The 16,686-nt window shown below is 48.3% G+C and overlaps 1 protein-coding gene across 4 annotated transcripts in view; it reads right to left on the bottom strand.

The window, feature by feature from the left end:
* The window catches only part of SV2B (synaptic vesicle glycoprotein 2B), a 103,500-nt gene extending 89,499 nt beyond the window's left edge, over positions 1–14,001 (bottom strand). The window contains exons 1-2 of one of the 4 annotated variants that reach the window (XM_036278036.1): positions 13,900–14,001; positions 1,106–1,177 (exon numbers count right to left, since the gene is read on the bottom strand). The gene's annotated coding sequence lies outside the window, so the exon portion shown is untranslated. Of the gene's footprint in view, positions 1–1,105; positions 1,178–11,603; positions 11,644–13,198; positions 13,343–13,899 lie in introns of those variants that run through there. The other 3 variants (XM_036278037.1, XM_036278038.1, XM_036278039.1) reach the window with 3 other exon arrangements.
* Positions 14,002–16,686: the final 2,685 nt, after the last annotated feature.

Here is a 16,686-nt window from a genome sequence, read left to right as displayed (position 1 = left end):
CCTACTCTGATTCAGGTTCCATGTCCGTCTTACCTACATCCACAGCACCCCTGCCTAATGGGAAATATAACAGTGAAATCGGTTTCTAGAACCTGACCTAGTGGGAGTTCGCCCAATGGGGACTGTATAGCAGATACTGGGAAAACAGTCTTTGTAGTCAGACTCCTGGAGTCAATGGACAAGTGTTACTTTTAAAAAATAATATTAGCCCGGCTGGTGTGGCTCAGTGGTTGAGCGTCGACCCATGCACCAAGAGGTCACCAGTTCGATTCCTGGTCGGGGCACATGCCCAGGTTGTGGGTCGGATCCCCAGTGGGGGGCAAGCAAGAGGCGGCCAATCGATGTTCTCTCTCATTGATGTTTCTATCTCTCTCTCCCTTTTCCTTTCTCTAAAATCAATAAAAGAAAAACTATTTAAAAGTAAAATAAAATAAAAATAGGATTAATATAAACAGATGCTTTCTTGAGGTGGGTGCAGAAGGAAGGGGAGTAGCATAGAGGAACTGACCCCCAATTGGAATGAGGGCCCACGTGGTTTGAGAGAGCTGATGTCCCACTCTCTTTGGCTTCTATTTTGAAGCCAACACCTCTCTTTTCCTCTCCAGTTAGTGGGTGCCCTGTTTGGTCTGCCCAGATGCTGAGTCCATCTTTCAGCGAGCAAAGAAAAAATACAAAATGCTCAAATGATGAGAGAATATAATAGGCATGAAAGACAGGAGTAGAAAGAGATTCTACTCAAGAATTGTGAGCAGCTCTAGAAGACAAGTAAAAACTGTAGAAACAGAAATCATAATTAAAGGTTTACTCTGTCACTGTGTTTCAACCCTTGGCTGCACATTATGAGCACTGGCAGTTTCTTTAAAAATTTAATTTCCCAACCCCATCTCCAAGGTTTTGGTTTGAAATATTCACTAATTGCACCAAGGAATTGGGGAAATTCCAAATTCCCTTGCAAATGCAAGGCTTAGAGTGAGCTGCAATTTGTGTATTATATTAGTTTATAACAAGCAGAGCCAGGAGGAAAATGTGTCACTTGTTAAATTCAGGTAGATCACCAAGTGGTCCAGATTTCAGCATGAGAACAAACGAATGGCTTTGTACTCACAGCTCAAATGACAGAGTACCTTAGACACAGCTTAGCTTCCGTCTCCATCCACTTGGACCACGTAATCCCTCCCTGGAAGCGAAGGGATTGTCAAATTAGGAAAAAACGTATCTTTTAAAAGATAGCTCTTGCTACTGGGAAGAGCTTGTTCCCCCAGGAAACGCCAACCCTTTGCTCCTTGCAACACTATGTCCTGTGGCAACATTTTATTTATGTATTTGGGATCCCGCCTCTGTCTAAAAAGTGGAGCGACTTGGCCGAGCATCCTGCAGGGGAGTCCATCTGCTGCCAGCCAGATAGAAGCTGGGGATTAAGAGTAAAAACTGGAGCCCCAAAGCGGATCAGCCAGCATGCCCACACCCCCAGGCCCGGCCTCCTGCAGAGAGCTCATCACCCGGTGCCTACAAATTGTGAGGTCATCAAATAGAGCTGAAGCTATAAGAGGAGCCAGAAGTGGAGGAAAGAAGTAGACGAATTTTGTTCATTCAATCTGGAATGTGAGTGAGGTGTAACAACGATGATGATGATGATGATGATGATGATGATGATGATGATGATGTCTCTTCTTGGAATTGCTCTGGTTTACACTGGCCCCTCTGAAGCTGGTGGCTTCTGTGTATGCAGTTTTCTTGGAGACATGTTCAGCTTTGGTCCCCTGCAGTGTTGAGGAGCCTCGGAGAAGGACCCCGGGGTCCCACCAGTTTTCCGTGCATCCAGCTACTTCTTCAGGTAGATGCTCCTCTGTCATGATTCAGCTGCTGGGGCGCCTGTTCCTTCTCTATGCTTTATGTTTCCTTCTATGGAGATTTCTGCACTTTCCTAAACCCTCGATGAATAAAAACAAACAAAAAAACATTCTTCTCTTCCTTTGGCACCGTACAGCCATCAGTCTTTCCCTGATGGCATGGGGTACTCCAGTAAGCCTCCTGCCTGCCAAAACTTCCAGACCAGAGTAGGCACCAGGCTCTGTGTCTTCATATGCCCCAAACTCCAGGGTACGTGTAAAGCCCTCCAACCAGCTCCCTTCCATACCCTACTCCACTCCGTGAGTATCGCAGGGTAGGAGAATGTCTGCTGGCTGACAGGTCAGCACTCCGCTAGGTGCAAGATGTCACCGCCCCCTCCTTTCCAACATCCCCAATCTACACGAGGGTGCCTCTTGGACCCCTTCACTTGACTTCGCGGGAAGCAAAAGGTCTTTCAGCTCAAGCAAGTACTTCCTATAGGCCAAGATTTCCGAGATTCAGGTTCCCTTTCCATCTGTATACTTACATGTACCTTAGAGTTGAGGGTTCTAGTGCCAGTGCTGTTACTTCTTAGCAACTCAAGAGGGACCCTTGTTATTTGAGGACCACTTTAAATAGCAGAGTGCCCAAGCTTCCTTGTGTTCAGATCTATACTCTGAATTCATACAGTAGAAAAGTCCAATCCTATTACATAGTTAACTTGCTTTGGTAGAGCAAATGATCATTTCCTAGTCTTCTCCCCCGTATAATGTGATTATAATTTACATCGTCGGCCAGGTAACATTGCAATGTTTTCCATTGTGAGGAGTACACTTCTCACCTCATTGATGCTGGGTTGGGCCATGTGATTGACTTTGGGCAATGAATGTTCGCAAACATGATGTATACAGAGGCTTAAGATGGGCTAGCACAGTTTGGCATCCTTCATGGATGACCTCCTACTATTTACCATGAGAAGAACATGCCCCTAGTAGCTGGATAAGAGACACATGGAGCAGACCTGAACCTGACCTGCAACATGAAGGAGAATCTCTCCAGTTGACAGCAAAACTCATGAGTGAGGTAAGTGATGTCTGTTTTGGGAGCCGCTGAGATCTTTGGGGCTGCCTGTTACGCAGCATTACCATCATTCGGTCATAGCTAGCTAAGACACTTGTATGTCCAGCATTTTGCTGAGCACCATATTATATCTCAATTTATAGAGAATTTTTAAAAGAAATCTGTTGTCAGTTTTTTTTTTTTTAATATGTTTTTATTGAATTTTTTAGAGGGAGAGATAGAAACATTGATGTGAGAGAAACAGTGACTGGCAGCCTCCTGCACGCCCCCTACTGGGGATCGAGCCCACAACCCTGGGCACGTGCCCTGACCAGGAATCGAACCAGGACCTCTCAGTCCATGGGATGATGCTCAATCCACTGAGCCACACCGGCCGGGCTAGAGCAGTATTAATATCACCTTTGTTTTACAGATAAAGCAAATGAGGCACAGAGCATTTAAGCACAATTAGTAAGGGAAGGAGATAAGTTCACACTCTGATACTCTGGCCCCAGAGCCTACACTCTAACCACTATGGAACATAAAACAGAAGAAGAGAGAGGTGTAGCTCTGTGACCTTCTAAGTCTGTGGTCTGGTGCTGACCTTGAACTCAAAGCCGTAATGGCACTTACGAGCCCCCTGTCGGCACAGGCCTGACCGGATCCCAAGGGCTGAGGCTATTTTTCCAGCTGTCGGTACGTGCAGGATGAGACAGGCTCCCCCTCCAGAATGCATGGCCCTTCTCTGAACTCTGAGCACGGGAAGTCCCGCGGGAAATGCTCCCCAAGGAACAAGCCGGCTTTTGTGAAGTGTAGTCATCAACATTCTGCAAAGCTTTGCACCGCGCATGTCATTCTCTGCCTATTTTTATTCTCTCTAAGCGACTATCTCTGAGCTTTTCTTTTGAATATTATATTATTTCACGCTTGCCAGCTGCTTGGATTATACAAATAACCTGGTAATAGCAAAGCAATATGTTGTCCGGTGTTCGGACACCATCACAGCAAACAGAGAAGCCAAGGGAGCCAGGTCTCATTCACAGCCTGAAAATGAAGGCCACCCACGCACTCCCAGTTCCAGAGAACAGAGGGGCAGGCAGTCTAGTCCCAAGATGGATTTTTGCTCTGCAGCTTCCAAGATGTTCTGTGCTCGGGGAGAAGCCAAAGCAGTGTTCTTTGGCAGAATAACTCGGCAGTGTGACTCAACGACACACTTTTCTCTTTAATTGAAGTCGGTAGCCCTGATGGGCGGTAGTGGGGCTTACAGATCTTCAAGTGAGACACAAGCTAGAAATTCTGAGGGCAAGGATCATGTCTTCTTTACTTACCACTAACTCCGATGCCTAGCAGAGTGGGGAGTCGATAACTATCTGCCGAATAAATCAATGTAAAAAGGATTTTGCATATATTAATTTTTATATGCATGGTTAGGGCAAGCAAGGACCCTCTTAGGGGGAAAAAAAAAAGATGGAGATACAGCCAAGCTTTAAAAGTCTTTGACATGCCCGGCCGGTGTGGCTCAGTGGTTGAGCATCGACCCATGCACCAAAAGGTCACTGGTTCGATTCCCGGTCAGGGTACATGCCCAGGTTGTGAGCCCGATCCCCAGTGGGGGGCGTGCAGGGGGCAGCCAATCGATGTTCTCTCTCATCACTATTTCTATCACTCTCCCTCTCTCTTTCTCTCTCTCACAAATCAATAAAGAAAAAGTAATAATAGCCCTGGCCGGTTTGGCTCAGCGGTTAGAGTGTCAGCCTGTGGTCCAGAGATACCTGGGTTCGGTTCCCGCTAAGGACATGTACCTCAGTTGCAGTTTGTCCCCGGCCCTGGTTGGGTCATGTGGGTGGCAGCCACTCGATGTGTCCCTTTCACATCAATGTTTCTCTCTCTCTCTCTCCCTCCCACTCTATCTGAACAAAATATGGAAAAGTGTCCTCGGGTGAGGAGAAAAAAGAAAAAAGAAAAATAAATAATAATAATAAAAGTCTTTGCCATTCACCAACAAAGCTAACACTCTATAATCTTTGTTTCAGCAAGGGGAGCCAGCTAGCTCAGTGTGTGTGGTGGACACTCTGGGCTGTGCCCACGCAGCAACCCTATCCCTTTCTTTTGCTAACAAGCCCCCCATTTTCTTTTGAGGGGCTGCCCTTCCCTCACTCCCCCTGGAGCTCAGAGTTGGGGTGGCCTCAGGCGTGAGTATGTGACGCCCACCGGGCCAGGTAGATGTCTCCCCTTGCAGAATGTGAATCTCGAGCTGAGCCCACAAATCCAGAAAGCAGTTGGCGGACTCAGCCCCTTTCGGGGTGTTTCTAAACAGCCCATCTGTTAGCAAGGGAGCAGGCTGGACTGTGCACAGGCGGGGACACTCCTGCAGGACACGCAGAGCTGACGTCTGTCCTGGACCACTCCCACAGTCACTGTCTTGCTCTTTCAACGACAACCTTTCCTTGGATCATTCACTGGAGGCCGGCATATAGCAGAGGGGGGACTCCAAGCTGCACACAGGGGTCCTGGTCACAAATCCGCCACAGAAAAGAAGTGACCTCCCCTCCACAGTATGAGGGGCTGGGATTAAGTATGACAAAGGAGCCTCGTGTGTTGGATCAGTAGAAATTAAGTCCTGGGCCTTGGCCACACAACGCTCACGTTGTCAGGGCCAGCGTGGCTTGGAGTTTAAAGCAGTTAATCCCCTGGCTGGGTGACTCGGACAAAGAGGATTAACCCTCAGACAAGAGTCTTCGTCCAAATATAGAGCAATCCCAAGGACATTAGCAACCTCAAGCACCCCGCCTTCCCTTGAAAATCCTTGCTCTGTAGCCTTTTTGGTGAGCTGATCAATGAATGTTCCAGCACCCCAAGGTCCAGGTGCTAGACCCTCTCCACACTTCTGCACCTTTCTCCATTCTGCATCCCAGGGTTCTAGCATTTCTCCTTTGGAATGTGCAGTTTTCTTTAAGGAAACCATGGAGCACCTGCTGTGTGCCAGGGACTGTGTGAGACCCCAGAGCCAGAGAGGCAGACGAGACCCCAGGGCCAGCGAGGCCGACGAGACCCCAGGGCCAGCGAGGCCGACGAGACCCCAGGGCTAGAGAGGCAGACAAGACCCAGAGCCAGAGAGGCCGACAAGACCCCAGGGCTAGAGAGGCAGAGAAGACCCCAGAGCCAGAGAGGCAGACGAGACCCAGAGCCAGAGAGGCAGAGAAGACCCCAGGGCCAGAGAGGCCGACGAGACCCCAGAGCCAGAGAGGCAGAGAAGACCCAGAGCCAGAGAGGCAGACGAGACCCCAGAGCCAGAGAGGCAGAGAAGACCCCAGGGCCAGAGAGGCCGACGAGACCCCAGAGCCAGAGAGGCAGATGAGACCCAGAGCCAGAGAGGCAGACAAGACCCCAGGGCCAGAGAGGCAGACGAGACCCCAGAGCCAGAGAGGCAGACGAGACCCCAGAGCCAGAGAGGCAGACGAGACCCCAGAGCCAGAGAGGCAGACGAGACCCCAGAGCTAGAGAGGCCGACAAGACACCACGGCCCCAGCTGTCAGGGAGTCTGTGGGACACCTATACAGTGCCATGTGCCCTTCTGAGCAGTGGACAATCATCATATCTTCAATAAATGCCCCTCAAGAACCCCAGAGAGTAGATCTTATTATGACCATTTTACAGACGAGGGAACTGAGGCCACTATGAAAACAGCAGGCCAGCAATCCTGTGATGTGAGGGCTGGAGCCCAGGACAGCTTCTCCGCCAGAGGCTGACCAGCACCACCCCAAGACGACGACGAAGAAGACAGTGACCCATCACGAGCCGTGACGGGAGACCGTGGCTCAGACCCCACCACTTCCTCATTGCTCCTGACCCCCCTCTTCATCATTCCTCTTGAGTTGATCTTCCGTTTCTTTAGTTTTTAAGCTACTGCTGTTACATTGCTTTCCTATAGCTTCCCTTTCCTTAAAACTTATAAAAAATAAAAATAAGTCTTTTCATCTACTCCATGGACCTTTCAGTGACCATGGTGGGATGCGTGCATCACTTATTGTCATCGGGGGAGGGGTGGAACTGAGTCCCTTGCACCCGTCGTGGCCAAGGTCAGGAGTTCCTGACCCTGCCGTGAACCCCCCAGCCCCATCCCTGGGCCCAGAACTCTGCCCAGAGCATGCCATTCCGCAAGGCCATTTCCTCCCCCGGAGCCCCCTGCACGCCAGCTGGGCCCCGTTCCTCAGTGCCATCTGCTGCGCCCAGGACCAGGGGAGAGGCCACCGTCAGATTCTGTGCATGGCAGGAGAGCAGGGGCCGCAGGCTACGTGACTCCCCCTCTGGAGCCAGCAGGGGGGATCCTGCAGGGTTTTCCAGACGAAGCTGTTGAGGGGTCTAACTGGGCTCTGTGAGAACAGGTTGTGGATTTTTAAGCATCAGAAAGAGGACTCGGGCTCTGTTTTCCTGTTCTCTCTTGACCTCTAACCTCAGACGACCTTACGTCGCTGCAGCCCTGATTTGGGCTCTCTCTCATCCTCTCTCTCTTGACTTACTGCAGGACCTTAACGGAGTCATTTCCTTCTCTAGACTCAGCTCCCTCCTTTGCTTAGCAATTTCTATCCCTGCTTTGTTAAGGCCCCTTCAGCTCTGAAACCCAAAGACCCCCCTATATTTCAAATACGCCCTTCCATTGTCTTGAACTTGTTCTGGATCTGACAAGGAACCTGCCCATGAAATACTTATGAAGGCAAAACCTCCCATCAGGAATGATGACAGATGGAGCATTTATCCAGAGACAGCTTCTGTTCCTCTCAGCAATACTCATTTGCAGGTTTCTGTCATGGAAAGACCTTGAAAGTACACTGTCCCTGCTCAGGGGAGTTTTAGGAATGCAGAGCTCCTACCAACATACGTGTCATCTGGGGTGGACACAAGAGGCAGCTCCCAGCTTAAACAGCCAACTTCCAGACCCAGATATCTGTGATTTAAGAAGGCCCCAGAGCTCTGGCAAAATTAACTTCTCCTGCATCTCTGCTTAGTGGAAGCAAAAGAAAGGAGGTTGTGCGTCCATTTCTCCAAGGATCCTTTGGTCTGTGATTTCTGTTCTCTGATCCTCACCATATTCAACCACACCATGGACAGCGCCTCAAGTCTGAGATTGAAGTCCTTCCAACCTTCCCCTTTTCCTATGAGGCTGTACTGCCTACGTCTCTCCTTTCTGAAACAGAAACGTATTATTCAAGATGCTGTAGATATGGGTTTTGGGGTTTTTTTGTTTTGTTTTGTTTTTGTTTTTGTTTTTGTTTTTCAGGCAAACTTGTGACACTTTCCCTTGGCATAAAATTGAGTTAAATAAATGTCTCCCTTTTTTCAAGATTCTTCCCTGCGCCTGCTTAATTTTAAATCGAGAGCAGTACAATAATAACCCAAGAACATCACACCCCTAGATTTCAGCCACCTCTCCCCAGAGGATTTGTGTCTCCTTTTTTGAAAGTGTGCGCTATTTTTTGGTTTCTACTGATTTCTCTTTCTTACTTGTCATCACACCTTGCTTTCTGTGAGATATAAGCAATTGGAGCCTTTACATTTAAAGTCTCTTTTTAGAGCATGAACTCCATGATAAGGCTCCCAGGAGACCTCGGACAGAAAAGAAATAATTTCAGGGAGTTACACTTCAAGCTCCACCAAAGCAAAGGCGTACGGTCACCTCCAGTGACTAAATGGTTCCATTCATTCATTCATTGATTCATTCATTCAATAAAAATTCACTGAGCACATACTATGTGCCAGGCAATATTCTGGGCACTGGCAATATGGTATTGACTTGGTTCATTGAAGCCCAAATTAACATGCCAATAAGTATGTGCTCAAATGTATACCCCTTCTTGGACTCTTGCTTCAACTCTGGACCCACATATACAACTATCTATTTAACATCTCCCATTGGATGGCCTATTGGACCCCATAACTGTTCCTTCTCCATCTCAGTAAAGGGCAACTCCTTTCATGGGCTCAGGTCAAAGTATGCAGAGTCATTCTTGACTCCTTCTTTTCTCTCATACTCTAAATCTAACCCACCAGCAAGTCCCATCTCTTTTATCATGAAAAATATCCAGAATTTGGCTACTTTTCACCATCTCAGCCACTACCCACACTGGTCCTAACTGCCATCATCTCTCACCTGGATCACTGCACTAACCTCATGACTGGGCTCCCTGTGTTCACCCTGTACCCTCTAGAGTCTATGCTAAGGTCTAAAACTCAAGTGATCACTATAAGACATAAACCAGGTAATGGCAACCTATGCTCAAAACTCTCCACTGGCTTCCTATAAAAGCCAACATCCATACAAGGCCCTACCAGACCCTGTATTACCTAGCTCCCTGGCAATTGTCTGATCGCATCTTCCACTACCATACTCCCCCTCTCCCAGTTGCTCCTGCATGAGTTTCCTTGCTGTTCTCAGAACATGCCAGTCCTCTGTCACCTCAGGGCCTTTGTACTTACTTCCTCTGCTTGGAAGGGCCTTTCCCCCAGATATGTATTATATAAAATGCTCACCTCCAACTCTACCCTAGCTCCCTACCCCCACTCAACCAGGCCCCTCCCCATCTTCTCTCCCCTTCTTGATGCTCTTTCATCCCCTCACATTACACATGTACTTATTTACTTACATATTATTGGTCTCCCCCAACTAAAATAAATGCTTCATGAGGATGGATCATGTTATTTTTTTACTGCTGTCTTCCCTGCCTATAATATCCCTGGCACATTGAGAAGAACATTCAATAAATATATGGTGAATGAATGAATATCTAAACATATATATGTCTAAAGTAGACCAGTGATGGAAACACAGTAAAGGAAGAAAAAAACCAAGTTGCAGGCATTGTCCACGCAAGCAGAGCCGGGGTGGGGAAGAAACCTTAGCCAAGGGGACTTTAAATATCCAGGTCCCTATGGTAGAGATTGCAAAAATGTCCCCAGTTCTTCCTCTCCCTGAATCCATGTTCTTTGTAATGTGGTCATGTAGCTCCTCCTATCAATAAGTGGAGTGTAGCCCTGGCCAGTGTGGCTCAGGGGATAGAGTATCGGTCTGTGCATGAAAGTGTCACAGGTTCGATTCCTGGTTAAGGGCATGTACCTGGGTTGCAAGTTTGAACCCAGGCCCCAGTTGGGGCACATGCAGGAGGCAACCAATTGATGTGTCTCTCTCACATCAATGTTTCTCTCTCTCTCTCTCTCTCTCTCCCTCCCCACCCCTTCGACTCTCTCTAAAAGTCAATGGAAAAAATATCCTCAGGTGAGGATTAACAACAACAACAACAACAAAGAAGTGGAGTGTCCTCCCTAATCCTTCACCCTGGGCGGGCCTTGTGACTTACTTTTGTCAACAGACAAAGATGAAGTGACAGTGTGCCAGTTATAAGCTTGGGTCTCAAGAGGCCATGCAAGTGTCCATTGTCTCTCGGACTCCTGACCTTCCCTGTGAACATGCTGGGCTCACCTGGTGGAGGATGAGGGACCACACAGAACAGTCAAGTCACCCAGTTGAGGTCCATCCTAAAGCAGCCAGCCCTCGGCCACACCATCAGCAGCCCGAAATCGCATGAGCAAACCCAGCTGAGATCAACCAAGCACAACCCAGATGTGTAGAACGGGCCAGCCAACCCGTACACGTGTGAGGAAATAATAAATGGTTGCTGTCTTAAGCCACTGAGTGTTGGGGTGTTCTGCAGTCCCAGTAGCAAGATCATCCCTAACGTGTGAGATCGGTCCTTAGAGTAGGCATCTACACTCTGTGCTCTGAGCACAAGTTCATCAAGGAAACTTTCTCCTTGTGATTGAGTTCTCATGAAGGGAAGTCTGCCGGAGGAAGACACGCCAGCTATGCCACGCAATGTCTCAGCCACTGCAAATCAATAGACTGGCATGCAGGTGAGCAAGGTGACTGCCATGTGACCCAGAGACACAGATCAGGTTTCTAAAGCAGCAAGACGAAAAGCAAGACCTTGGATGGGGTAAATTCACAGAGGTAAACATCACCTGAGGTGACTTAGGGGATACTCAGCCAGCCACCCTGACCATGACCCAGCCTCGCCAAGTCCTATTTCTCAGAAACTTTGACAAAGTTCTCCAGCATTTGCTCCTATTTCTGTCCATGAGACATTCTGCAGTAGCCCTGCAGCACCAGGGACGCAGGATCTATTCTGTGGGATGGACATTTCAAATCCCAAAACCGTGCTCTGTGGAGGAACAAAACCTCAAAGGGGCAGAGCAGGGAACGAACCTTAATAGACGCTTCAAATACATTCATCATATAATATTATGGAAATGCATTCCCTGGCACACCAAAGGTCTGTGCATTTTCAGTTGATTCCAACACCTTTCCACAACCACAGAAATTATTATTATTCTCAAAGAAAAAAGAATCATAAATAGCAAGAATAATACCTGCAAGATTATTCAATAAAGGTGACCCTTTCTTTCATCGTGGGGGTAAAAACACAAACATATACCACAAAGGTGCAAATGCCCAGAATGCTCTTCTCAGACGTCTGCCGGGATCGCTCCCCCATTTCCCCAAGGGGCTGGTCAAATACCACTTATCAGCAAAGCCTACCCTGATCAAGCTACATAAGAATAACAATCCTTTTGCTGCCCTGTGGCAACAATCCCAATTCCTTTTACCTTACTTTATTTCTCTCAATTACAATGTATCATCGGCTGATACACTTTGTACTTACTTATTTGTCCATTGTCTTCCACAAACACCCACACATACACACACTTATTTGTCTATTCTCTTAAAGACACACACACACACACACAGGTAAGCTCTTTGAGGGGCTTTATCTAATTCAGTTGTGTGTTCTCCTCACACAGGGCAGTGTGTACCTAACACACAGTAGGTACTCAATGAATGAACACTGCCACTTTTTGAACACCTGCTTGTGCCAAGTAATTCATACGTGACAATCAGTTCACAATGAACAAATATCTTTAAGTGCCTACTATGTCATTATTACAACAACTTTATTGCTGTCTCCATTTTACAGATCAGGAAAGCAAAGCTCAAAGAGAGGCTAAGTAACTTTTCCAAGACACTCATCCAGGTCTGTCTGATCGTCAAGACCGACACCCCTTGCACTGCACCAGCCTGCTTTTTAAACACCTTAATGATGGTTTAGGTGACAAATGCATGTGATATGCATCTCTGGCAAACATGCATGACACGAGAGCTCTTCGTTTTATCATTTTTCATCGCCCACCACAGCTTTTGCCCAGGACGAAACATCCATGAGACCGGATTTTCATCTTCCAGAGAAGATCCCTACTGACAGCTTTAACTTTCCTTTATCCCACCCATTTGGAGACAAAGTCAGTTTTCCTTTTGAACTGGGCTGGACCCGAGGGGGAAGAAAGCAGAAGTTCCTCTGCTCTGAGACTTCCTCGGAATTTTCCAGAATCCCTGCTTTTGTGAATACTGCTTCAAAATATTTCTGGTCCTGGAACTTAGGAAAACAATCCACTTAAAAAAGAAATAAAATTAAAAATAGAAAAGCATAGCCCGACTGGCATTGGATGCATTTTTCTTTTGGTCTCAGCCTGTGCCTGGAGCATCTTGGGTCTGGTCAAATGCCAGCCTTCTGTGACCTGTATAGCTCTGACCATCCAATGGCAGTGATGTTGATGGGATGGCGGATGATATGGGTCACTCACAGACAAGGGACCGAGAGAGGGTCCCAGCCCCTACTGAAATCCATGCCATGTCTCACTGATGAGGGTTTCATTTTCAAAACAGCCACTGCCACAATTAATGCCTGCTTCCTCTCTGTTCACACCACTCTTTCCACACCTGCATTACTGAACTTCTCACACTTCATTATTGCAGGTGTTTTCCCCCCACCAGGTGTGAGCTGCTGAGAAGTTTGGCCTGTGTTTCCATCACCTCTGCATCCCCAAGGAGCGAGCCAGCCCCTGACATGGACCAGGTGCCCGGTGAGTATTTGCTGACTCAAGAAAGATGCAGAATGAGCCTGGCCTGTGTCTGCTGCATGGGCTGGAGCAAACAGGACAAGTCACCTCTTCTGAAAAGGGCAAGAAGCAGAGACAGAAGAGACCACTACAGACCAGAAGGATCGCTGAACTGGCAACAATGCCCAATTCTCCCCAATACACACACACCTCTCATCCCTCACCTGTCACTCCCTCAACCTCAAAACCACCCAGTTACCTCCCCAACAGGCTTTTCAAAACAAAACAAGAAAAAACAAAACCAAGCAGGCGTTCCCTAGCGCCCCACCCAACCCCCTCAGAGCCGCAAACACCAGTAAGTTACCTTTAAAGGGAATTAGCTTGCATCTGTGATTTCTAGTTCAAGTATCAGGTTGCAGCAGCCGCGCGGAACCCCGGGCAGCAGCGATATCTAACACGGGTCTGCGGAAGAAACGGCAGCTCGGCCCTCCTCCCTGGCTCAATGCATTCGCTCGCCCGTCCCTGCAGAACAAATCATGTTCTTTTCCTTGCGCTGAAATCCATCCACAGACAAATCCTCGGCGTCCCCAAGACCGCTTCTACTCCTGCGGGGGGCGCCCAGCACCTGCAGAAAGAAAGGCACTCACCAACCCCAACCCAGAGCCGCCAGGTGTAGCGTAGTGTTCATCTGCCCTTTGAGAACAAACCGGCAGCAACAACAAAAATGCATCTCGTAGGAACAGAACGGGAACAGAAAAGCGATGGCTTAGGGGAACGGAGTTATAAATACCAGAATAAGTTGCAAAACTAGGCATGGAGCGAACAGTTCCAACAGGGTGTTTCCAACAGCCCTTGGGGACACCATCGTCACAGAAGCGCGCGGACCCGGGCAGAGGGCAAGTCCTTGCTTTTGAAAGGTTCTCCCGTCTTTTGTGCCGTTTACCACCGACATTCAGGGGGACCGGCGTGGATTTTCAGCCCCCGCGGGCGAGCTGGGGAGCCCCCAAGTCCGCATCCCAGCGGGTCTGCACGCCCCGCACCTGAGCGACAAGCACCATTCCCTACCTGGGTGGGAAATCTGCGAGTGGCCGCCAGCAGCTGCGGACGGAGCAGCATCCGCCCCGAGATCCCGGCAGAAGCAGGAGGCAGCGGGTGGCACACCTGCAACGCGGCGCCCACGCCGCCCGCCCGCCCCTCCTTGGCGCAGAGCTGCAGCGAGCCCCAGCTACACCCAGCACGGAGGGCGGGAGGCTCCGAGGCTGGTGGGTCTCCTGCGCTTGGGGATCCGATGCCAGCGTGGGCATTAGCGGTATTCTAAATCCCCTTCGATTCCAGCGGAGGGTTTAGGGGTAGCTTGGTGGGAGCGGAGCCCACCAGGGTCCCAGGCTCTCTGGATTTGCAGACCAATGGATGTTGAACTTCTTATTCCTCGAGTTTCGAGAATTTGCCTAAGCAGCTGATTATGGTAGGCATCTCTCTTGGTCTCTCTATCCCGCCTGGGGCAAGAGGATCCCTACTCACCAACTCTGAACAAGGACACGTCAGAAGATAGGACTCAAATTCCTGGGAGGGAGAATCCTCTGATGACCCCATCCCCGAAGTACCTTAGATCATGGATGCAGTAAAATCGCTCTGTTTTTGTTACCACTTAAGGGAACTGAAAAGAAACCACTTGGGGAATGGAGGGAAGGAGGAAGACATAAAGGGCTTGATGCATGAAACAAAGCCTCCCACCTGTCTCCCTCATTCCAATGTCCCCACCCCAACCTACCCACCCACAGAAGAGACCAGCAAATTCAAATGAAAGGCTCTTTTTAGGAACAAAGCTCCTTCTAGGGGGCAGTGGGACGCAATGAAATGAAACTGGAAATTCAGAGATGAACTCAAACAACATGCCTTGGGTTCCCGGCCTCCTCCAGGTGTGGAACTGCATTCTTTTCCAATAGTGCTGAGATGGATCCGGGTCTGGGAAGATTCTTCTGTCTTCCTGACCCAGCACACCCACAATTACCATCATCATGTCCACCTCCTAGCTCCACAACAAGCACGTTGCTGGCCAGCTCCTCTGTCCCTTCCCAACTCCAGTCCCCATCATCTCTCATCCGGACCACCTGAAGGGCTTCAACTTCTCAGCTTCCTAGACTCATTTCTTAAAATGCCAATGTAATCTTGACTCCGTCCTGTCTAAAACCATGCACTGGCTTCGCATTGCCCTCGGAAAAGCCCAAACTCTCTCAACACATCTCATTTAATCGCCAAAGAGTGGGCCCTAGCTGAACTCCACAGTCTCTCGCCTCCATCACCATCTTTCCCCTGTGCTCCAAACTTTTTAATTACTTCCACTTGCCTCCCTCTCTCACGTCCAGGCCTTTGCATATATTGTTCCCAATATCTAGAATGTTCTCTTCCTCCCAATCTTTTTATCCCTGCCTAATGCCTAATGCTTCTCAGTTGTGCCCTCTCTTCCTCCAAGAAGTCTCCGCTCATCCCCATGATAACTGAGTTCTCTGTGTTCCATGCGCCTCGGGCCACCACTAATTCACTCTACCAACATGTGACCACTGGAGTTAGTTGCCTGATGTCTTCCTCACTAGAATGGAAGCATGTCTCTCTTATTTAACACGTGTGCACAGGGAGCACAACATATAGTTTCTGCTCAATACGCCTTAATACAGCCACCATCCAGATTAATATGTAGAACAGTTCTGTTCTCAGAGGTTTCTTTATTATTTCATTATTATTATTTTTTTAATCCTCACCCGAGGACATTTTTTTCATTTTTTTGTTCAGATAGAGCAGGAGGAAGAGAGAGAGAGAAAGAGAGAGAGAGAGAGAGAGAAACATCGACGCGAAAGGTACACATCGAGTGGCTGCCACCCGCACGACCCAACCAGGGCCGGGGACAAACTGCAACCGAGGTGTGTGCCCTTAGCGGGAACTGAACCCGGGTCTCTCTGGACCATAGGCAGACGCTCTAACCGCTGAGCCAAACCGGCCAGGGCTATCAGAGGTTTCTTTATGCTCAGGTGACACTCACTCAACCTCCAGGTGTAACAACTACACTCACATCTTTCAGCATCAGTTAGTATTGTTCTTGAACTATATGAACTATATATGAATGGAATCATACAGTATATATTCTTTTGTGTATGGTTTCTTTTACTTAAAATAGTATCTATGAGATCCATATTATTTCATATATCAGTAGTTAACTCTTTTTTATTACTATATAGTACTCCATTGCCTGAATATAACTATTTATCTCTTTCCTGGAGGTAGACATTAGTTGTCTCTAGTTTTTAGTTGTTATGAGTAAGACCACTGTGAATATTTGATGGACATATGCATTCTTTTCTTTTGAGTATGTAACTAGGAGCAGAATTGCTAGGTCATAGGGTAAGTGCATATTTGTTTTTAGCAGACACTAACAAAGTTACAGCCCCACCGGTGGTATTTGAAAATCCTAGCTGAAAAGAAAAACAACCCTGAAAAATCAACAATCCTTCTTTGATCCATATGAAAAGTGAGGCTACAGGGCAAACCATTACTCCCCACACTGGAAGGACAGTCAGGCAATCACAGAGACTCACACACCAGAGCAGAACCCAGGAGGGGAAACCCCAGGGGAACCAGTGCCAGGAAAACCTGAACTGTGATTGACCAGTTGCTGGAGGCTCGGTGCAGACAAGTCTGTGCGATACAAATTCCACGGGGAGCCAGCTATCAGGGGGCCCCCACATACTTATGTGAGTTTCTCCTTCAAGGGCTCAACCAGGTTCTCACGGGGAAGATGAGAAGAAAAATACCCTCATGCCCTTCAAGTGGAAGAGATGTGGCCTTTTTGAAATATGC

Source organism: Molossus molossus, unplaced genomic scaffold (assembly GCF_014108415.1).
Source record: "Molossus molossus isolate mMolMol1 unplaced genomic scaffold, mMolMol1.p scaffold_m16_p_24, whole genome shotgun sequence".
NCBI lineage: Eukaryota > Metazoa > Chordata > Mammalia > Chiroptera > Molossidae > Molossus > Molossus molossus.
Note: the sequence above shows the minus strand (reverse complement) of the source record. Positions and strands in the feature narration are given on the sequence as shown.